The sequence below is a fragment of the Phascolarctos cinereus genome, unplaced genomic scaffold (genome assembly GCF_003287225.1).
Source record: "Phascolarctos cinereus isolate Bilbo 61053 unplaced genomic scaffold, phaCin_HiC Scaffold_5;HRSCAF=322, whole genome shotgun sequence".
Lineage (NCBI taxonomy): Eukaryota > Metazoa > Chordata > Mammalia > Diprotodontia > Phascolarctidae > Phascolarctos > Phascolarctos cinereus.
This window is the reverse complement of record NW_027555958.1, coordinates 338,035,837-338,060,705: the sequence shown is the minus strand read 5'-3', so window position 1 is coordinate 338,060,705 and position 24,869 is coordinate 338,035,837. Positions and strand designations below refer to the sequence as shown.

General features: G+C 36.1%; 1 protein-coding gene and 2 pseudogenes across 6 annotated transcripts in view; 2 read left to right on the top strand and 1 right to left on the bottom strand.

Annotated features, from left to right (window-relative positions):
* Positions 1 to 24,869, top strand: part of ARID4B (AT-rich interaction domain 4B) — a 202,517-nt gene that overhangs the window by 22,395 nt on the left and 155,253 nt on the right. The window lies entirely within an intron of this gene.
* Positions 5,896 to 6,849, bottom strand: LOC110217858 (heterogeneous nuclear ribonucleoprotein D-like pseudogene; annotated as a pseudogene).
* Positions 17,998 to 18,590, top strand: LOC110217826 (small ribosomal subunit protein eS27-like pseudogene; annotated as a pseudogene).

Here is a 24,869-nt window from a genome sequence, read left to right as displayed (position 1 = left end):
TACAAGTAGAGTAAGGGTAGGAGTAGATTTTCTTGACCACATGGCAAGATGTTACTCAGTAAAGCAAGCAAGTAGGATATGACTTTTGCATGCATTCTATAATATTCTAGATATGTCCATCATCAATAGCTGCATAATTTATTTAAAAAGTTTATAATTCAAACACTAGCTGTTAAGAATACATCCAGAGGCAGGTGAAGAGTTTACTGGAGATTGTCCACATTTAGATTGGAAGTTAGAGCAGTCATGGTTGAAAACACAGATGCTCCTCTAGTCAAAATGTACCACACTTGTGACACTACAAAATGCTGGAACAGGACCACAGACGTTTGCTTCATTTGCAGAAAACCTGTTTATGGTAAATGAGACAAAAAAAACGTGAAAAAGAGGTTTCCTAAGCAAGTGATTGCAAATATATTTGAGAAAAAATATTTTCTTTCTCTTATTTGTGCAAATGTACTTTAAATATAAATAATCATGAGAAGATATCATAATTGCACTTGGAAAGAAAATCTTTCCCCCTTCTATCTCTATTTTCATTGCCATACTGTGTCAGTTGCTAAACTTGGTCCTTCAAAATATCCTTAGATTCTTAATCTAGTGCTACACTCTACTTTAAATTTACTTCTTCTAATAAGTCCTTCTCTCCAGCCCTTTCCCCATCACCCTTCCCCTCAGACCTTACTTAGCATTTTGTTTTATAACTCATATTTTCATATGTTATTATAGTGATGGAGTTAGGAAAACTTGCTAGCTGTTACTACTAGAATTAACTCCTAGCTCTGATGCTTATTAGCTATATAGCTCTTGGCAAGTTACTTAACCTCTCTAAGTCTCACTTTGCTCATTCATAAAATGGAGATAATAATACCTGAAGTACCTATTTCACAAGGTTATTTTGAGGGTAATAGGAAATAACAAAAACTATTTGCAAACTTTAGAGTACTATGTAATGACAATAACTTCTCTTATTGTTATTGTTATTATTATTATTATTTTTGACATCCTCATCTTTGTTATTATCTCCCTATGAGACAGACCTTTCAGGTGAGAATCCTGTTTTTTCTTAACTCCTTCTCTAAACTTGCCTTATATCTCCCATGCTTCAGATGCTTGCTGTATTTAAGTTGTTGTATTAAATTAAATGTGGAAAGAATCTTAGGGTCATCAGTCCCATAGGGGTCATACAAGCCCATGGTCATACACTGGGCAGTTTGGTACCCTTTGCTTTTTCTTTACCCTTTGCTTTCCTTGTTCAGTTTAGTTCTGTCTCCTTCCTCTGCCAGTTGGATGAAAATCGTGGAGATGTTTAGATAGAGGGGCTATTTATGACAGAATGAGGGTCCTAAGCCAAGGGAATTATCAGCAGACTGGCATAAAGTTTTCCTGTGTGCTTTCTGCCTGTTGTACATATTAGTGATGTAATTGGCTCAGCGCTGTAAATGAAAATCTAAGTAGATTATTAACCAGAAATCAAGGATTCTGAGAATTTATCTTAAAATCTCCTTATGTTATCACATTATCTCATGTTTCCTGTTTCTATCAAAGCCTAATTCCTTGCATTCAGTAACTGGGCCTTGATTCAGAATAGCGAGGCATTTTCCTCTCCTTACCTTTGTCAAATATATGATTTTACTTGCTTTTATTATTTCTGTGACCGTGATAGTTTCATTTGTAAGAACATGTAAGCCTCTATGGATAGGCATCATGTTTAATTTACTTTCTATAGCACTTAATAAATTGCCGTATACCAAGAATGTAATTGTTAAGGATTGTTTGGAAATTACTGAGATTAAATTTTTAATGTTCCTAATAATATCATTTGTGTCATAATTTTTTCAGCCATTTTAACATACTACATGCCTATATTTAACATATGTAAATAGGAAATGCATTATGCTGTAGTAGGAAGAAGGTTGACTTTGGAGTCAAGAAAACATGAATTCAGGTGGTGTCTCTAACACGTATTACAGGCATGCCCCAGAGATGTTGCAGGTTTGGTTCTAGGTAACTGCAGTAAAGTGAAGATTGCAATAAAGTGGGTCACACCAATTTTTTGGTTTCCCAGTACATATAAAAGTTATGTTTACACCATATTGTAATCTATTAAGTATGCAAAAGCATTATATCTTTAAAAAAGGTACATGGCTTAATTTTTAAAAATGCTTTATTGCTTAAAGATGCTAACTTGAACATCATCTGAACCTTCAGTGAATTGTAATCTTTTTGCTGGTAGAAGGTGTTGCCTTGATGTTGATGGCTGCTGACTGATCAGGGTGGTGGTTGCTGAATAAAAATTTACTCCCAATTACATGTAAAAATAATTTTTAACATTTGTTTTTTTAAAATTGAGTTCCAAATTCTTTCCCTTTTTCCCTCTCCTCCCCCTCCTTGAGAAGATAAGCAATTTGATAAAGGTTATACATGTGCAGTCATGCAAAACATTTCCATATTAGTCATGTTGTGAAAGAAAACACAGATCAAACAAACAAACAAAAAAATAAAGTTTAAGAAGTATGCTTTGATCTGCATTTAGACTCCATCAGTTCTTTCTCTGGAGGTAAGCAGCATTTTTCCTCATAATTGTTCAGTTGCAGAAAATGCATTGCAAATCTTAATTTGTTGTTGCTGTTCAGTTGTTTTAGTCATGTCGACTCTTTGTGACCCCATTTGGAGTTTTCCTGGCAAAGACACTGGAGTGGTTTGTGATTTCCTTCTCCAGCTCATTTTACAGATGAGAAAACTGAGGCAAACAGCACTAAGTCACTTGCCCTGGGTCATAGAGCTAGTAAATGTCAGAGGCCAGACTTGAATTTAGGAAGATGAGTCTTCTTGACTCCAGGCCAGACTCTATCCACTAATTGTCTTAGATCATTGTATTGCTGAGAATAGCTAGGTTATTCACAATTGATCATTGAACAATATTGCTGTTACTGTTACAGTATTCTCTTGGTTCCACTCATTTCACTTTCCATCACAATCATATACCACAGTTTCTTAGCCATTCCCCATTTGATATCCTTTGATACCACAAAAAGAGGTGCTATAAATATTTTTGTACATATTAATCCTTCTCCTTTTTGTTTTTTATCTCTTTGGAATATAGACCTAGTAGTGATATTGCTGCATCAAAAAGTAAGCACAGTTTTATAGCCCTTTGGGCATAATTCCAAATTGTTTCCAGAATGATTGAATCAGTTCATAACTCCACCAGCAGTGCATTAGTGTTTCAATTTTTCCACATCCCCTACAACGTGTCATTTTGTTGTTGTTGTTGTATTAGCCAATCTGATAGGTGTGAGGTGGTACCTTAGAGTCATTTTAATTTGCATTTCTCTAATCAATAGTGATGTAGAGCATTTTTTCATATGATTATAGATAGCTTTGATTACTTTATCTGAAAACTGCCTGTTCATATCTTTTGACCATTTATCAACTGGGGAATGTATTGTATTTTTCTAAATTTAACTCAGTTCTCTATATGTTTGAGAAAAGAGGCCCTTTATCAGAGAAACTTGTTATAAATTTTTTTTTCAGTTAGGATTACTGTGTATTTCCCTCCATCCTATTTTCCCCCTATTTATCCTTCTCTTTCCTTTCACCGTTTCCATCCTCAAGTGTTTTGCTTCTACCACTTCCCCTAATCTGTACTCCTTTTTATCAGCGCCCCCTCTTTCTTCTCATCCTCTTCCCCACCAACTTTCCTGTAGCGTAAGATAGATTGCTGTCCCCATTCCAGTGAGAGTAAAGTTCAAGCATTCTGCCCTATCTCCCTCATCTTCCCCTCCACTGTAAAAGCTCTTTCACACCTCTTTTATGTGAGATAATTTGCCCCATTCTACCTCTGTCTTCCTCCTCCTCCCAGTGCATTCCTCCTTCTCACCCCTTAATTTTATTTTTTTAGATGTTATCCTGTCATACCTATACTCATGCCTTCTGTCTGTTTATTTCTTTTAACTACAGTAATAATGAGAAAGTTTTTAGGAATTAGTTATCTTCCCATGTAGGAATGTAAACAGTTTAACCTCATCTAATCCTTTATGATTTCTGTTTCCTGTTTATCTTTTATGCTTCTTTTGAGTCTTGTATTTGCAAGTCAGATTTTCTATTCAGCTCTGGTCTTTTTATCAGGAATGTTTGAAAGTTCTTTATTTCGTTAAATGTCCATTTTTTTTTCCCCTGAGGAATTATACTTAGTTTTGCTGGGTAGGCAATTCTTGGTTGTCGTCCTAGCTCCTTTGCTCTCCAGAATATCATACTTCGTGCCCTCTAATGTTTTAATGCAAAAGCTGCTAAATTTTATGTTATACTGACTGTGCCTCCATGATATTTGAATTGTTTCTTTCTGGCTGCTTGCAGTATTTTCTCCTTGACCTAGGAGCTCTGGAATTTGGCTATAATATTCCTGGCAGTTTGCATTTGGAGATTTCTTTCAGGCGATGATTGATGGATTCTTTCAGTTTCTATTTTACCCTCCTATTCTAGAAAATAGGGAAGTTCCTTGATAATTTCTTGAAAGATGATGTCTAGACTTTTTTTTTTATCATGACTTTCAGATAGTCCAGTAATTCTGAAATTATCTCTCATTGATTTGTTTTCCAGGTCAGTTATTTATCCACAAAGATATTTCACATTTTTATCTTTTTTTTCATTCTTTTGATTTAGTTTATTTCTTGTTGTGTGATGGAGTCATTAGCTTCCTCTTGCCCAATTCTAATTTTTTAGGAATTATGCTGTGCATTGAGTTTTTGTACTTCTTTTCCATGGGCCAATTCTTCTTTTAAGTGAATTCAGTGAATTTTTGTACCTCTTTTTCCATTTGGCTAATTCTGCTTTGTTAAGAGTTCTCTTCAGTGAATTTGTGTGTATTTTTTTCTGCTTAGCCAATTTTGCTTTTCATTTTTAAATTTTTTTTAATGGAAGAATAACCTTTATTTAGAATACAAAACAAAACATGAGTTTATGAGATTTGCTATCGTGACTTTTCCTATAAACTTCCAAGACAAAAGCCCTGTAACTCTGCTAAGGCTTTCCAAAGTATGTGTTCCAATTGGAAATAGATATTTATGGGTTTGGCAGTGGCAGTGACATAATGTACTATTTCAGAGTACAATTCATTTACTTACAACTTTATAATGAAAATCTTGCCCATGCTAATCTTTGATTCAGTTTCGATGGATATAGAAATATGCATTTTGAATTATATTCACATTCAATGCAAGGGTCAAGTAATCTTAATGGATTTTTTTTTTTACAGACAGGTTCAAAGCACTTTGTCAACTCATAAAAGCAGTGACTAACTATGCCTTATTTTATGGTGTTTAATAAAAAGGTGCTCCTCTTGAAAATAAAAGTCAAGGGATCTATGGCCTGATAGAAACAATTTCAGCAATTCACAACATGCTGAATTTCTCACTGCAAAGATCCTAAGAATGCTTGTGGGGGACAAACTCTTTAAGTTGCCTGGTAGCATCTGTGGTTATTTCAAACATGAACATGAATGCTTAGCATGGATAGACCTTTGTCAAGGGAAGCTCAGGCAAAATTTGCTTGTTTCTAAGAGACCACTGCTTCTCCACACTGTCCATGACTCCTAGAAGAAATGTGCCTCAAATGTTGCTTATTTAAAATTATATGTTTACAGAGCTATTTAGTACCTGACACAGAAAAACAGTAGTAATTTTTGAGAATCATTTAACATGAAATTACACAAATAAAATTTGTATAAATACAAATCCACATTTGTCGTAACACAGATGGCAAAGGACAAAGCAAAAACAAGAAAACTAAATTGACTGCTATATACAATTGGGCACAGTTGTGTCATGTACACTAAAAGTCTTTTACAAAATAGTCAGCTCAGATCAGTAGAACACCACTCTCCATTCAGTACTGTCATCACACAAGATAGGCTGCTGTAGCATCTGCTCCTGTTTTCTTCATGTTCTCCTTTAACATAGCTGGTAACTGTTTTGGTGATTACCATCCCCTCAGGATGCTTTGCTGTTCATGCTTTGTTGACTGCTGTAGTCTGCATGTCCCTGTCCATATCCATAGTTCCCATAGTAATACCCAGTATAATCATGCCTGCCAATAGCCACTATAGTTTTGATCACCACTATAGGCACTATTGTAGCTTCCATATCCTTGATCATAATAGTTATTAAATCCTTAGTTCCAGTTTTGGCCCTGACCTCTGCCATGGCCCATAGCCCCACCTCTCCCATCCTCCTCTGCCAGCTGCAGTGCCCCTTGCTCCTTTCTGTTGTTGCTGTTGCTACCTGCATACCTCTTTGGGCCAAGCAACTTTGATTTCACACTTCCCAGAACCATCTGATGGTATCTGTTTTCTAATAATTTCTTCACTGGTTCTTTATCTGTATCTGTGATAAAACAAAATTCTTTCATTTTTTTTGGCCCTAGGAAGTTCAGTATTCTCAGTCTGTCCAAATGATCCAAAATATTCTTTGATTTGCTCTTCAGATGTATCTCAGCTCATCTGCCAACAAATACTTTTTTGGGGTCTCCTTTCCTTTTAAAGCATTAGCACTTTTGGGATCTATCAACTTTCCATCCAGCTTGTGTTCTTTAAATTCCAAGACCTTATTGACACTGGCAGCATCTTTAAAAAGCACAAATCCGAATCCTCTCCATCTTCCCCTGAAATCTGTTTTAATTATGCAGTCTACAACTTCTCCAAAAAGAGACAGGTATTTCAGTGAGATCTTTCTTGGTCATATCCTAGCTGAGCCTTCCAATTTTACCATCATCCTGCTGTTTCTTGCTGACATTGATTTTAGAGCCCTTGGTGAACTCTTCCATGTTGCTGTGCTTGATCACATCTTCCATGGTGGGGTTGTGGGTAGGGGTCAGGTGATGCTGAGAGGGAATAGCAGCTTCCAGGTTGTGTGGAGCCAGATTTAAAATGATGACAGAAGAGCTCACTGGTACTCTTGAATGCCAAAGACCCCAATTTTGTTTTTTAAGGAGTTCTTCTTTTTAGTGGATTTTTGTGCCTCTTTTACCATCTGGCCTATTCTGTTTTTAAGGTGTTATTTTCCGCAGTATTTTTTTGTGCCTCCTTTACCAAGCTGTTGACTCTTTTTTCATTATTTTATTGCATCAGTCGCATTACTTTTCCCAATTTTTCCTCTTTTATTTGATTTTTAAACTCCCTTTTGTTCTCTTAAAGAAATTCTTTTGGAGCCTTAAACCGATTCTCATTATTCTTTGAGGCTTTGGATATAGCAGTTTTGACTTTGTTGTCTTCTTCTAAGTTTGTATTTTGATCTTCACCATAGTAACTTTCTATGGCCAAGTTACTTTTTGTTTTTAATATTTTTTCCAGACTATTTCTTGACTTTTAACTTTAAGTTAAAGTTGGGCTTTGCTCCCAGAGTGGAGGGGGCATTGTCTCAATTTTCAGTGGTTTTTGTGCAGTTATTTTCAGAGCTAGTTCTGGGGGGGTCTGTAAGTTTTTAGTTCTTTCCAGGTGGTATTATCTAAGGAGAGGTGTGTTTGCTACTCTTCCGACCTGCAACCACAAGCACTGTTTTTTGCTGTAGAACTTTGACTAAGGTCCCTGCTCCCTTTTGGCTTCAAGCTATAGCGTGCTACTACTTTTACTTGCTCTGAGACTGTAACCCAGGATTGCAACCCAGATCTGAGTATTGGTAGTGCAACAGAGTGCTGCACCCAGTGTTAGCAAAGGGACCCCAGTAATCTCCTTCTGATCAGTTGCCTGATCCCTTGACTGTTTGTGGGCTGAGAGCTCTGGAAGCCCTCAAAGTTCGGTCACCACCAAGGCCTGCTTCTGGGCTTGCCAGGGTGCCTGTGCTTATGCGACCTGCACTGTAGTGCGCTCTACTCTCACTTCTGTGGCACAGACCCTTCCTGCTACTCTTCTAAGTTGTCTTGTACTGGAAAATTGTTTCACCCTGTCTTTTTATGCTCTTTTGTGCTGCTCCATAATTTGTTTTGAGGCGTTATTTTAAAATTGTTTGGGGGCAGAGAGGTGGCGCAGTGGATAGAGCTCTGGCCTCAGACACTTGACACTTACTAGCTGTGTGACCCTGGGCAAGTCACTTAACTCTAATTGCCTTACCAAAAAGAAAAAAAAATTTCTGTTTGAAGGGAGAATTTGGGAGAGTTCAGGTGAGTTCTTGCTTTAATTCCCTCCTCCCTCCATGATAGTTTCTTTCTTTCTTTTTTTTTGATGAGGCAGTTGGGGTTAAGTGACTTGCCCAGAGTCACACAGTTATTAAGTGTTATGTGTCTGAGGTCAAATTTGAACTCAGTTCCTTCTGACTCCAGGGCCAGTGCTCTAGCCACTGTGCCAATCTAGCTTCCTCCTGTGACAGTTTCTTAAAATAAGACTTTGTTAACATTTTACTCATAGTAGAACTACTTTCAAAATTGTGGTCAATCCTCTTGAGTTTCGCTACTGCTTTATCAACCAAGTTTATGTAATATTTTTCAATATTTTTGTGTCTCAGAAAATAAAGAGCAAGAAGAGGGAGAAAAATGGGGGATTGGCCTGTTGGTGGAGCAGTCAGAACATAAACAACATTTATCGATTAAATTCGCCATCTTATATGAGCATGGTTTGTGTTGGGCTAAAACAGGTACAGTAGCAACATCAAAGATCACTCACTGATCATGGAACACCATAAGAGATACAATAATAATGAAAAAGTTTGAACTATTATGAGAATTACCAAAAGGTGACACAAAGACACAATGTGAGCACATACTTTTGGAAAAATGACACCTATAGACTTGCTAGAGGCAGGGTTGCCACAAATTTTCATGAGAAAAGTGTAATATCTCAGAAATGTGAAAAAGGGAAGTGCAATAAAACAAGATGTGTATAGTATGTTTCCATGGTTAAGTCACTTAATATGTTAGTGCCCCAGGCAACACCCAAAGACAATAAGCAACAATACTTTTTTATTTTTTTACTTTTATCTGCTTGTCTAATTCTTTCCCTCTTTTTAGTTAAATAGTCAAATTAAATCCTAATTCCTTTCTTCATATTGAGTTTGTTTTGATAGTGTTAAAAATAATTTTCTGCACCTTTTTCTAAAAAGGATGTTTTCCCTCATTCTTTTTCATCATTTAGATTCTTTTACTGTTCATATTCTTGATTACTGTCTCTTCTAGACTAGTCTAGATTTTGATTCTTTGATTCACTGCGTTCCTCTGGACTGGACTCTGTCATGGCTCCAAGAAATCTCATCATCTACAATGCATCATCCTCCCTGATTGCATCATCCTTAATACTTATACCTCTTTAGTACCCTTAGTACCCTTTATCCCTTTGATTGGAGGGCTGGAAGGTAGAGCAAAGGACTCCTCCCAAAAACCTCCAGTTAAAGAGGTTAGCAAAGGACCCCAGTAATCTCCTTCTGAACAGTTGTCTGATCCCAGGCTAGCCATCTCATCATTTCTCACTAACTCCTTTTGACCTCACTCCACCATCTCTCTCTTGCCAGGTACCTTCTCCCCTTTCCCCCTTTTAGCTTGTGTGTGTGTGTGTGTGTGTGTGTGTGTGTGTGTGTGTGTGTGTGTGTGTGTGTGTGTGTATTTTCTCTTCTCACATTAGATTGTAAGCTCCTTGATGGTATGGATTTGAATCCCTAATGCTTGCCATTGTGCCTAGCACTTAATAGGCTCTTAATAAAATATTATTGAGTGACTGACTAAGGCAATCTGCATAGGTAGAATAGGATTTTAGACCTAGAAACTGAAAAGAACTAGATGACCCATCTAATTTAATCACATCATTTTACAAATGAAGAAACTGAGATCCAGAGAGGTTAAATAATCTGTCCCAGCTTACATCAACATCTTGATTTGAACCCAAATCTTGACTTCAGAGCCAATATTCTTTCCCCTATGCCAGAGATTCTTAACCTTTTTTATGTCCTTGTATGTACAACCCTTTGGCAGTTAGGTGGACCGCATCTCAGAATAATATTTTTAAATACATAAGATTCCAAAGGAAAATAATTATGTATTTTACAGGCACACCCCCCACACCCTCTCCTCTTAGCACATGTTTCAAAAGGGGAAGCTGTTCATACTGATTTTAAATCACAGGAACAAAACAAAACTATAACCCAAACAATCATTTGCTTTATGTGTGCTGTTTATCATTTTGCTTTAAAAAAAATTGTGCATGAACAATTGTAAGGTTAATGCCACAGAGATCAGTTAGCTTAAAAAGAATTAAAATCGGACATAAAAACATAAGGCGCTGGAGTGTAGCACTTATGGGTTATTTTGTTTCTCTAACATAGATTACTTATGTTTGTACTGAATCAGCACATAGTAATTTTTTTTGTCACATTCCAGTTCTACAACAATGAGCAAGTTTCAGAATTTAAGATCTTCTTGGTAAAGAATTCTGTCTCTACCTCCATCCTCCTTGCTTCCTTTGAGAATTGAATGAGATTCTTTGCCTTTTAAATCAGTGCTGGCATTCAGGTCTACAGATACTATCCCCTTTCCCTATCTCAGGTAACTACTGTTAACTGACAGCCAAGAAAGGCTACTATAAACAAAATGCTTGTTTGGTGTTTGATGAGACTGAGCTCTCATTTGTATGCAGACCTAACTAGACATTTTTCAAGTCCAAGATGTGTATATTTCTATTCTGTTCAACAAATGTTCATTGGTGGGTTTGTGGGAGGATGTAGATAAGAATCATTTGGAATAGGCAGTTATGGATGAGTTGTATTCTGTAAAGCAGAAGCATTTTGGAGTTTTAGAATATATACTTGTGGGTATTAGTGAAGAAACTTTAAAAATGAGTTGTGTATGTCAGTTTGTATTGGATATGTGTTTAGAATAGGTTTTATGAAATACAATTAAAAAATGAAAGTCCTGGAGTTTCTAATGAATGAAATGTATTTGTGTGTAGTTAGTATTAATGGGAATCTGAATTAAAATGTTAATGTAAGTCTCTTTCTTTCTGTCAGTTGTCTCTTCAGTTCTTTTGGTTGAGGTTAAATGTTTTTGAAGTGAATTGGGGGAGGGGGAGTTCCTAATTAAGTAGGTGTCTTTAAAAAGAGTTGAAGTACTTTTCGTAATAATGTACTCTATCAACACTGGCTGCTAAATGATAATTTAACCAGTAGGTGGTCAAGTACAGTAATTGCTTAAAAAGTAGGTCCAATTATATGAATATTTAAGACAAAGTCATTGTTTTTTAAAAAATTTGCAAACTTAGAAATGCCAAATAAAATGAACATTTCAATATACATAGTATATCAAAAAAGAGGCTTATATAGGAAATGGACTCTCTTATGTACAACTTACATTTCTTTTTAAGTATATAATAAATTCCCATTCATTTTCAAAGTTCTTGTACTTGTCTGTTCTCTTCTGTGCATTAAAAAAATGCTTCAGTGACCTTTTGGTCCTTTTTTTTATTTTTTTGGAGTACCCTAACCTGTAGCCCACTTCTCACTCCCACTTTGCCGAATTGGAAAACTAAAGGAAAAACAAAATCTTGTTAACATATACGATGTTAAGCAAAAAAAAAAATTTTTTTTCATATTGTCTGAAATTTTATGTCTTAATTCTGCATCTGGAGTCCCTTGCTCCTTTGTCAGGAGGGTGTTCTTCATCACTGGTAAGCCCTCGGCAGTCTTGATTGCTTATTGCATTGGTCAAAGTTCTTAAGTCCTTCAAAGGTGTTTTACTTTGCAGTGTCGAGTTGTTATTGTATAAATTGTTCTCCTGGTTCTGCTGACTACTGAAACTATCACTTTTTTCATGTCTTTTCCATTACATACATATATATGATAATTTGTTCAGCCATTCCCAATTTGATGGGCATTCACTTTTGTTTCCAGTTCTGTAACAAAGAGTTTTTGTATATATGGGTTCTTTTGTTTTAGTTTTAGTTTTGCAAATCTTTGGAATAGAGGCATTATAGTGATATCACTAGGTCAATGACCATGACAGTTTAGTGACTTTAGGGCAGTAGTTCCAAATAGCTTACCAGAATGGCTAGACCATTGCACAGCTCTACCAACAGTTCATCAGTGTGCTTATTTTTTCATATCTTGTCCAACAAAAGTCATTTTTCTTTTTGTCATTTTGGCCAATCTCATGGATATGAGATAGAACTACAGAGTTGCTGCTTTAACTTGCATTTCTCCTATTATTAGTGATTAAGGGCATTTAAAAAATCTGGCTGTTGATAACTTGGATTTTTTTCTTTGAAAACTGCCATTTCTTATCTACGCTTTGACCATTTTTCTATTAGGTTATGGCTCTTATAAATTTGAATTTTGTGTGTGTGTGTGTGTGTGTGTGTGTTGGAGAAGGAAAGTGTTGCAAAGATTTTTTGTTTCTAATTGGCAGTTTCCTATATAATCTTAATTGTATAGATTTTGTTTATACAAAAGCTTTTTAATTATATGTAATCAAAATTGTACTTTTTATCTTCTGTGATCCTGTTTATCCCTTATTTGGTTGTAAACTCTTCCACTATCCATAGGTGTGAAAGGCATTTTCTTCTTCCTTGCTTCGCTAATTTGTTTATGATGTGACTTTTAATATATGTCATGTAAATGTTTGAAGCTTATTTTGATATGTGCTGTGAAATGCTGGTCTATATGCCATACCTAATTTTTGCCAAGCTGCTGTCCATTTTTCCCAGCAGTTTTTGTTGATTAATGAGTCCTTATTCCTGTAGTTGTGGTCTTTGAATTTATCTACACTGATATTACCATGATGTTTGTTTTTGTAAGTTAGGTACCTAATTTATTCTACCAGTGGACTGCTCAGTTAAAAAAAACTAACCTTTTTTTTTTTAAATCAGCAGCAAATTATTTTGATTATTACTGTTTTGTAGTATAGTTTGAGATCTGGTATTGCTAGGCAACTAGGTGATGCAGTGGATAGAGTGTGGAACCTGGAGTTAGGAAGACCTGAGTTCATATGTGGCCTCCAACTCTTACTAGCTTGTAATCCTGGGCAAATCACTTAACCTGTGTCTGCCTCAATTTCCTCAACTGTAAAATGGGAGTAACAGCACTTATTTCATAGGGTTGTTGTAAGGATCAAATGGGATAATATTTGTAAACTACTTAACACAGTGCCTAATACATGTGTGATTAATACATGCTTGTTCCTTCCCCTCTCCTCACATCTCTATTTCTCACTTTCACTTATCCCACATATCTAAAGACTGTCAAATCTTGTTCTACCTTTATAACATCTCTCATAAGCATACTTTTCTCTCCACTCACACTCATAACCCTTATTGGGTCCAATTATTAATACTTGAACAAGAATCCTTCCAACAGTATCTGAAAAGTAGACATCCAGCTTCTGTTTCAATGGAGGGGGTTTTATGGGGGACTCACTGCTTCTTTTATCTTTTATCTACCTCTTTTAGCTAATCTGTTTCAGCAGAATGAAAATAGTTTAAGGACATGGATTGTTTGTTGCCTTTTTGTTTTTGGGTTCCTGACCCACTACAGTGCCTTACACTTAGAGTAATAGAGTACTTAAAAAATATTTTGATATTTTTGTGATATTTCTAGGAGTCTTGTCCTCCTGAGTATCTGTAATATCCATGAAGTTAAATTTATGTCATAGGACAATAGACCTAGAATTGGAAAGAATCTTAGAGGTCATCCAATCCAACTCCCTCATTTTACAGGTGAGAAAACTAAGGCCCTGGAAGGCTAAATGATTTGTCTAGGGTAACTGAGTTAGTAAGCACCAGGTCTAGTGCTAGTACTTTCTACTGTACCATGCTTCCTCGTGTATTATACATAATTTATTATACATACTCTGTGCATTGGTTTAAAGAGATATGAGGAAATGATTATTATTATCCTTTTTCTTAGGCGTTGTCTTCTGTGAATTATGATGCTTTTTTGCTGGTACTCTGTCCTGGGATGTACCAGCTACTTTTTGTGATATCTAGCTTAGCAGACATTTAAAGATTTTATAGAATTCTCTCTAATGGGAAAACTACAAATAAGTAACAGACTAGAGCACCAGGCTTGGAGTCAGGAAGATCCGAGTTTAAATCTGGCCTCAGACAACTTAACTAGCTATGTGACTCTGGGCAAGTCACGTCACCCTGTTTGCCTCAATTTCCTCGTCTGTAAAATGAGCTGGAGAAGGAAATGGCAAACCCCTCCAGTATCTTTGCTAAGAAAACCCCAAATGGGGTAATGAAGTTGGACACAATCGAAAACAATTCAACAGCAACAAAATTATTAGGGTTTTAAGTTAACAAAACCATGCTGATATGTGGAAAAACTTTTATGGGTTGAGAACATTTTCATTATCCTTCCCAAAGTTAGCAATGTATTGTTTTAATCATGTAAGAGGAAACAATGTTTTTTATGTGTACCCTGTATTAAGTAAGTCAATAAGCATTTATTAGGTGCTTGGTATACGCGAAGCTCTATGCTAAATTCCGAGGATACAATGAAAGGCAAAAATACAGTCCTTACACTTTAGGACCTTGCATTCTAATGGGGAGAGACAGCATTTAAACAACCTGGAAGATATGAGATATATACAGGGTAGATGGAAGGCAGCTAGGGTGGGGGAATGAGGTTACAGGTTGGCCTTGAAAGGCCTCCTGGAATAGGTAGGATTTGAAATGAATCTTGAAGGAAACCATGAAAGCTAAGAGGTAATGAGATGGTAGAGCATTCCAGGTGTGGAAGCGTCTAGTACAAAGGCAGAGAGAGACAGGAGATAGTGTTATGTTTGAGGAACTGTAAGTAGGCCATTGTTCTGTAATATGGAATGCATAGAGGAGAGTAAAGTGTAAAAGAAAACTGAAAGCATATGAAGAGGCCAAGTTATAAAAGCTTTAAATGCCGAACAAAGTTCTACTTGATCTTTGAGGTAATAAGCAGCTTGTGGAGCTCATTTGGTGAGGGTGAGGCATGACATGGTCAGATGTATGCTTTAGAAAACTCACCTTGAGAAAGAAAAGTCACCTTGGAGGGTGAATAAAGCATGGAAAAGATGAGGCAGGGAGACTGTTCAGAAGGCTGTTGCAATAATCAGGCAAGAATTTATTAAGATTATGGTTGTGTGAGTGAAGTACATGACTGTAAGAGATGTTGTAAACATAGAAAGGACAAGGTTTGACAGTGGTTTGGATATATGGGGTGAGTCAGAAGTTGAGGATGAGGGGAAAGAAAGTAAAAGGAAAAGTATTTGTTAAGTGCCTACTGTGTACTAGCCACTGTACTAAGTAATCTATAAATGTTACTTCATTTGATCCTCACAACAACTCTGGAATGTAGGTGCTACTATTGTTCCTATTTTGTAGTTGAGGAAACTGAGGCAGAGGTTAAGTGTCTGAGGCCACATTTGCACTAATTTGAACAGGAGTCTTCCTGACTCCAGGCTTGGTGCGCTATCCACTGCACCACCTAGCTGCTTTTAATGCCTTTGAAGGCACCAAAGTGGTGAGCCTGAGTTTACTAGGTGAATGGTGGTGCTCCCAACATTATTATCAAAGTTGAGAAGCTCAGAGTAGAGGATTGGAGGTGGATGATAATTTCTGTTTTGAACATGCTGAGTTTGAGAGGCCTATGAATGTTTCATTCAGTTTAAGATATGTTACTGGAGCTCAAGAGACAAACTAGGGCTGGATATATAGGTCTGGGAATTACTGCATAGAGATAATTGAAACCATGGGAGCTAATTAGATTATCATTTGAGAGAGTATAGAAGAAACAGAGACAGTCTAGAAAAGATCTTTTGAAGAACATGATTGGTTAGTGGGCATAACATCGATAAAGACCCAGCAAAGATAGGAGCAGAACCAAGAGGGAGCAGTGACATGAAAATCTAGGGAGGAAAAGAACATCCAGGAGAGAAAGTGATCAGCAGTGTCTGCAACTAAGAGGTCATGAAGGATGTGTTGGAATGTCAGATTGGGGAAGTGAAATGGAATCATTGGCTACATCAGTAGCCAAATCTTCAGTATCACAGGAATAGGTCAAGTATAAGAAATTAGGAATGTGTTAACTATTGAAGAGTGAGTCCATGTATAGTTTCAGTTATGGGAGAGAGGCTCTTTGACAACAGCATGAGATTAGACTTATTAAAGCCTCCCTTGAAGTTTATTTTGGTAGCAAAATGGTGATACTTTATCCTGTGAGGCTCCAGGAAGTCTGTCTTACAACAGGCAGGAACAGTCAGAGGTATGGGAATGTTTTCAGGTAGCTGGGGCTCTTTGCTAGCCTAGGAGAAGGCCCAGGGAAGAGAGACAAGAGGTCTTCTCCACAGAGGATGATGGGATGCCAGAGATGGTCCTGCAGCATGAAAACGCTGCAGAAGGAGTGAATACCTACCTGGATGCTACTACACTGGAGAGAAGTAATAAAGGCATTGGCAGGCTTTAGTTTATTTGTCCAGAGGGAGGAAGAAACATTGTTTCATAGGGCATTTAGCTATCTCTTATTTTGTTACTTATGATGTGTATTTACAAAAAGACCACTATTAATGTTAATTGCTAGTTGCACTACAGAGAATGAGGATATAGATAAATTCCATGTACAATCTCTAAGACTTTCAGTCAGTATATTTAACAACTTTATTGCAAAGGCGGGTATGGACATATGGAGAAAAAAACAGTACTCTGCTAGTTTGATACAAATCTGTTGGAGACAAATTTATTAATTATGATATTCCAAGTATCTATGCTAAAAGAGAAAGAAATTTAAGAGAGATCCAGCTTGCTTTTGAAAATCTCTCTGACTTGAACTGAAGGGTTCTAGAATAAAGACAAATGTCTGCAGTCAAATTAAACAAGGGTACAAAGTTTAGGTTAGCGGTTTTGATTCATTAAACAGAGCAATTACATCTTAACTTCAGGAACACTTTAGAGAATAGTTTTCCTAAAACATTTAATCCTTAATTAATTTTCCTAAAGCCATTCAATCCCTCTTTATTAATTTTCCTAAAACCATTTATTCCCTTGAAGGACTTCCTTTCTTTCTGGTCAAAGATGAACTCAATACTTCTGTTAATAGAGTTAATTAAAGATGCTTTTATTCTTAATTTGATCAATACTCTAATCAGTTTCAGGGAGTATTCCTTTCTAAGCTGATCTGTACTCTCCTTTTGGAAACTAGTTAGGCTTTGGGTAGAGATGTTACAAAAGATTTTATAACAGGAAACCTCCTTGGCATTTACAGTGAAAGACTAATAATGTTTCCTTTGAACTGACTCTAAAAGAATTTTAAACTGGGGTACTGATATATTATTTTCTTAATATTTCTAAAAAAGTTTGAGGATGGGGGAGTCATAGTATGCTTTCATAGGCATATGAAATGTTAATGTTGAAGATAATGTTGAAAAATAGAGCTCATGAATAAAAAATGGGAGACCAAAGACTCATGAGTACTTTCTCTAACTGAAATATTGGGAGGCAAGGACGTGACAAATATAAAATAATAATATCACAAAAGGTTAAATTGATTATATTTTACTAGCAGAAGCAAATTAGCTGCTAATATGGGAGTCATTTCTGAATTGATCACTTGTTAAATTAAGAGAAAAATCAATACCAAACTTGGAGAAAAACTAAAAGCAAGAAGATATGGTGCTATTGAGGCAAATCTAAGTTTACCTGTTTAAATAAACTGCTTGTGCTGAATAATGGGATATGGATAAAGTAACAGAAATTGAAACATAGTATCACTATTTTTCAAAAGGAAGCTCAACTAATGAAAATCCTATGCTACAGTGAAGAGATCAAAAGACCTTAGAAAACTTGGTCATCAAGCACTTGCTTCCTTTGCCAAGTAGACTGTTTTAAAAGCCAAAGATGGCACTAATTTAGAACAGAAACAGATTTGTAAAACACTACTTAGGGGAATGGAAGAAAAATTGACTTGAATCTCTTCATTAAACAATAAAAAGCTATGGAAGAAGGAAAAAAGTTTGTTTAAAAAAAAAAGTTGGCAATTGACATAGTGGTTCCAGATTACTTCAAGAGCTTTTCAGGATGAAACTGGAAGAAAAGCTATGACTAGACAAAAGTGGAAAAGATCTATGAAGATTTTTTAAATCAACTTTTCTGTGTTAGTGATAGAACCATTTCATTTGAATTCACAGTCTTTGGGAAATGACATTAAGGAAAAAGATGGAAGAACAGCTGTATTAAACTAAATATATGTAAAGGAGATCCTTGTTGAAGGCTATATGATACAGTTATGAGGGTGTTTAGGGATCAGTTCTCAGGGTATCTGAAATATGGAAGGATACCAAGCATTGTTTAAAAAAAGTTCTGTTTTTTTGGTGGTGAAGATTTCCCCGTGCCAACATGCCTCTTGCAAAAGACCTCCTGCACCCCTCTCTCTCTCGAGGAGGAGAAACAGAAACACAAGAAGAAGCGCCTAGTGCAGAGTCCGAACTTGTATTTCATGGACATAAAGTGCCCGGGGTGCTATAAAATCACCACTGTCTTTAGCCGTGCACAGACAGTGTTTCTCTGTGTGAGATGCTCCGTTGTGCTCTGTCAGCCTACTGAAGGAAAGGCAAGACTTACAGAAGAATGCTCCTTCAGATGGAAGCAGCATTAATGACTGAATCAAGATGATTGAGAAACTGTAAAGAATAAAACAAATTTGATACAAAAAAAGTTCTGCATCACATGTGTAATTAATAAACTATATTCCTGCTTTCTATCTCTGCAGATTTCTTGTGAGAATCAGCTACACAAGCATTGGGCATCCTTGATGAAAACATGAAAAGGAAACAACCAGGTTTTCACAAGTGATAGTCCATATGGACCACATCTTTGCAATCAAACAGCTACTGAAAGGTGTAGAGAAATAACATCACATTGTATTTGTTAGTTGTAACTATAACAAAAGGATTTGATTTAATAAAACAAAACACCACCTAGCTGTCTTCCAACAGTGAGTCTCATGCATCTGTCAAAATGAAATTCTTTGAAATATGTGACAGCAAAGATAACTTTGATAATTCTCTAATCATTAATATCAGTAGTCACCTTTGTTTGCCAGAAGTGTTGGCTACCATTGTGGAGACTATTCAAAACACAAATGGAATAGAGATTTTCTGTGGATATTGTAGTCCAGGGGTGGGGAACCTGTGGCCTTGAGGCCACTTGTGGCTCACTAAGTTCTTGGGTTTGGCCTTTTGACTGAGTCCAAGTTTTACAGAACAGATCCTTTTCCTAAGGGGATTTGTTCTATGAGGTTTGGATTCAGTCAGAGGGCTGCATTTAAGAATCTAAAGGACCACATGTGACTTCAAGGATGCAGGTTCCCCACCCCTGCTGTAGTTTGTAAGATGTTTCTTTTTGCATATGACTTTGTATGTTTGCTTCAAACCCTAAAAAGATTTCAGAGCCTCCCAAATGAGAGAAGTCATGCAAAAAAAGAGTTTGGCCTTACTCTCTGTTCAGGGAAAACCTAGTTGATGAAGAATACTTGTTTGGACTATGATACGTAGTTGGAGGGCAGCTAGGTGGCATAGTGGATAGAGCACTGAGCCTCGAGTTGGGAATACTCATGTTATATGATATACACAATATATCTGTGGGTATGGGATAATTCATATAAAATCTTATCTATCTGTTATATAATATATATAATGTTATATGAATTAGCCCATACCCATAGAACTCTCTCTGTATGTAGAAGAGGCAGACAGACATACCTTTGAGGCCAAGCTTGGATATAATTTTGCAACATTATCCTACTTCTTTCCATTTGTATTGTTGTGGTAATTGTGTGTATTCTTTTATTGGTTCTGACTCCATCACTTTATATAAATCTTCTGGTGCCTCTTTGTATTGATACATTGTTTCTTATAGCATACTAATAATCTATTACATTCATGTACCACAACTTATTTTTTTTTTAATGTACCACAACTTCTTTAGCCATTCTCTAGTTGATGGGTATATATCTACTTTTTTTCCCCAGTTATTTGCTACTACAAAAAGAACTGGTATAGATATTTTAGGGTATATGGAACCTTTCTTTTTAATATTTGCCTTTTCAAAGTATATGCTTAATAGTAGGATCTCTAGGTCAAAAGCTATGGACATTTTCATAAGTATCATAAGCTCATAGATCTAGAACTAGGGAGGAATTTCACAGATCATCTAGGCCAACTCCCTCATTTTACAGATGAGGAAACTTTTGTTCAGAAATGTTAGAATGACTTTACTCAAGGTCATACAAATTGTCTAAATCAGTACTTGTAACTCAGGTCTAATTACTAACATAATTTCCAGTTCCTTCTAGAATGATTGGATCAGTTCACAGCTCCAACACAGTAACTCCTATATTTTTAATGTTAATATGCTTCCTGTGATGCTGCATATCTGTGAGTCATGGAATATTATAGTCTCTGATGAAGTGAAATTAAAGGTCACCTAAAGAGCATTAAAGAGGTGCATCTTAAGTGTGAGCAGGTTGTAATGCTTTACTTGTACAGGATAAGTGGTATGAAGGATGTATAATTAGAAAGGAGGTGATTTGCTCATATGAGAAGGAGGTAGATGGTCAGCGTGTTTCAGTAGAATCCATGCAGGATGAAAAGTTGTAAAGGAAGTCTCCCACCATGTTGGGTGGATCCCCTGGTGATGATTTTAGAGGAAAATATGGACAAAAGTTACACAGGTTAAGAAAGTCTATATTGTTTGTGATAGACCAGGCCTGTACAACATACAGTCAAAGGATTTCAGACAGCCCACCCCACTTAACCAACCTTCCACTAGTCACTGTTGTGCCTATCATGTAACTTGGTAGGTAGATTACCACTGTGCACTCTCTCCTGTTTGTCACTTGACACAACCAACTATTGTCTGTCTGTCTGGTCTGAGAGGAGCGAGAGTCATGTCTTTTTGCTGTGTTTTTGGTCGTTACTGGTATTGTACAGTGACAAAGTGAGGGCAGCCATGCGTCAATGCGGCTGTCGCCCACTGTATGATGAGAGGCAAGGGCTTCTTCCCCTCCCTCGCTGCACAGCCACCCTCCAAGTTGCATGAGTGTCTGGCGCTTTCTCCAAGATCAGACACCCAGTTCAATATTTCTTTGTATGTGAGCAGTTGCTGTGGAGATTTTTTGGTTCTAGCATTAAAGTTTTTTGGGGTTACTTTGTAAAATGGGTGATAAAAAGAAAAGGAAGATCGAATCAGAAGATAGAATGTTTAATCCAGAGTGGACAAATAGATACTTGTTTACTTACACGACAGACAGAATATTATGCCCTGTTTGCTGAGAAGCAGTAGCGGGTCCAAAGGAATAGTTTTCATCACCATTTCAAATCAAAACATCCTGACTTAAGCAAATTGGACACAAGTGAAAAACAAATTAAAGCATCCAAATTGTTGAAAGATCTCAGTGGGGAGCAACAGTTTTTCAAGAAAGTAAACTCAGAAAATGATGGCTACTAAGATTAGTTTTCAGATGTCTAAAGAAATCAATTTCAAACATGATTCCTGAGTACAATAAACTGATTGCTGACAAAGAAGTATAATACATCCTATTAACTAGATGTAAACAGTAAGAAAAGCTGAAAACTATTAAAAGTTATGCCACTTAGCAAAGTATTTTTTTAACATTAATGTGATTTTGTAATAAATAAAAATTGATATTATTTGAAATTTCCCTTTTTAAAAATATAGTTTATTTGCAAAATAATTTAATCATTGATTGTACCTTTACTTGGGAAGTGAGCCATTAAAAGCTATCTGTGGCCCAGAGAAGTTTAGCCTATTTTAATTTTGGCTCCTACATAATGCTAAGTTGTGTAGATCTGTAATAGACATTATTGGAGGAAATACCTACATCACTGAAATTATAGATCCATTTAAGTATCAAAGTAAAAAGAAATCTTAATTTTTTTTTAACTATTGGATGAATACTTTTTATGAGACTTCCAGTTGAAATCAAATGCATATAATTTATCAGATTACAGAGCTTGAATTCGAGTTTTTATTGGATTTTAGATTTTTTTAAAAAACCATAACCGGAACAGAAACCCATGAACATAAACTGGGACTACTTTATTAGCCTTCTTAATCTCAAGTCTCTCCCCTTTTCAGTTCATCCTCCACTTAGTTATCAAAGTGGTATTCCTCCAGTGCAGTTCTAGCCATGTCTCACATCCTCAGTAAACATCAATGGCTCCCTATTACCTCCTGAATCAAACATAAAGTCCTCTGTTTGGCTTTTAAAGCACTTTATAACCTGATCTCTTCCTATTTCCATGTACTTTACAATCCAGTGGCACTTGACTTTTTTCCTATTCCTAAAGTAACATACTCCATCTTCTGACTGCAGTTTCACTGGCTGCTTTCATACCTAGAATTCTCTTCCTCCTTGCCTTTGCTTCCTGGCTTCCCTGGCTTCATGCAAATCTCAGCTGTAATCCACTCCTGTAAGAAGCTTTTCCCAGTCTTTCTTAATGTTAGTGCTTTCCCTATGATATGATCTACAGTTTATCTTGTATATATCTTGTTTGTACATCATTGTTTGCATGTTATCTCCCTCCATTGGATTGTGAGCTAACTCCTTGAGAACAGGGACTGTTAGGGCATTTTGCATTCCTAGAACTTAGTACAATACCTGCTGCATAGTAGCTGCTTAATAAATGCTTATTGGCTTGAATTTTTAAACATTTAATTTTCAGTTCTAAATTCTCTCCCTTCCTTCAACCTTTCCCCAGCCATTGAGAGGGTAAGGCATGTGATACTCATTACATATATGAAATCATGCAAAACACTTTTTTGCAACTCTGATTCTATCGGTTTTCTCTCTAGAGGTGGATGGCATTTTTCATTATGAGTCGTTTTTGGAATTGTGGTGAATCATTGTATTGATCAGAGTTACTAAATCTTTCACAGTGTATTATCTTTACAATATTGCTGTAACTGTTTAAATTGTTCTTTTTGGTTCTTCATATTTCATTTTGCATGTGAACTTCAGTTCACATAAATCTGAGGTTTTTTGAAACCATCTCCTTCATCATTTCTTACAGCACGCTAACATTCTATCACATTCATGTGCCATAACTTATTCAGCCATTCCCTACTTGATGGGCACTTCTTCTGTTCTCCCCCTGTCCCCTCTTAGTTTTCAATTCTTTGCCACCATGAAAAGAGCTGCCATAAATATTTTTGAATGTGTGAGTTTTTCCTTTTTTTTTTTTTAAATCTCTTTGGGGATATAGACCTAATAGTGGTATTGCTGGGTTAAAGGGCATACACATTTTTATAGCTTTTGGGGCATAGTTCCAAATTGTTCTCCAGAATGGTTGGACTAGTTCAAAGCTCCACAGACAGTGCGTCATTAGTTATTTTCCCACATCCCCTCCAGTGTTTGTCATTTTTCTTTTCTGTCATCTTAGCCAGTCTTTTAGGTGTGAGGTGGTACTTCAGAGTTGTTTTAATTTTCATTTCTCTCATTATTAGCCATTTAGAGCATTTGTTTCATGTGACTGATGTAGCTTGGATTTCTTCCACTGAAAACCATTCATATTCCTTGACCATTTATCAATTGTGAAGGCTCTTGTTCTTACAAATTTGGTTCATTTCCCTATATATATTTTAGAAATGAGACCTTTGTCAAAGAAACTTGCTGCAAAGACTTTCTCCCCCCAGTTTCCTGCTTTTCTTCTAATTTTGGCTGTATTGGGTTTTTTGTGCAAAAACTTTAATTTTCTATAATCAAAATTATCCATTTTATCTCCGATGAACCACTCTCTTGTTTGGTCATGAAATTTTTCCCTGTCCGTAGATAGACAGGTAATATCTCCCCTGTTTGACTAATTTGTTTATGATATCACTCTTTATGTCTAAGTCACGTACCCATTTTGAACTTTGCATGTGGTGTGACATGATCTGTACCTGATTTCTGCCAGACTACTTTTCAGTTTTCCCTGCATTTTTTGTCAAATATGTTACTATGTTCATTTGCTTCTGTAGATTGTATGTATGATGTTTCATTGATCATCTGACTGTGTTTTTTTTATCCAGTACCAAATTGTTTTTGTGATTACAGCTTTATAGTATAATTTGAGATGTAGTACTCTAGACTGCCTTCCTTTGCATTTCTTTTTCATCGATTCCATTGGTAGTCTTGACCTTTGGTCTCTTCAGCTGATTTTTTAAAAAAGTTTTTTTCTAGCTCTATAAAGTAATTCTTTGGTAGTTTGGCACTGAATAATTAAATTAGTATTGTTATTTTTTGTTATATTAGCTTACCCATGAAGAATTAATATTTCTCCAATAATTTAGATCTTTTTTGTGTGTGTGAAGTGTTTTGTAATTGTGTTTTTGTTGATTTGCTTTTAATAAATCTTTTGGCTCACATTGAAGATGCTTGAGGGCGGAACAAATGGAAACAAAGATGTTAAAAGGTTAGTACCAATATTTGCAGTATAGTTTTTGACCAGAAAAGCTGATTAAACAACATTATTCATTGTGGAGTCTGGGTTACAAAATTCGTGTATGTTCAACTAGATACTTCTTTAGTGAAGGAGAAAGAAATAAAGAATTTCCTTTCTGCAGGGTTGTTATATACTTCTTTGGCTCACTGCCTAGTTACTATAATGACGAATGTTACAGAGAATTACAGAATAGGCTTTTGAGTAGGTGATGGCAATCTGTAAATACTGTTTTCTTGGGTTCCTAGCCCATACCTAATTTTTTGGGGTCACTTTTATAGGATTCTACTGCTTACACTGTAAACACTGATCTTCTAATTTCAATTTTGTAGTAAATAAGCCAGGGTTGGTCTTTAGTTTGCTTTTGTTTACCTGTACTTACTGTCTGTGATAAAGGATTTCCCAAGGAAATTAATAGTGTAAGCAAGATAATA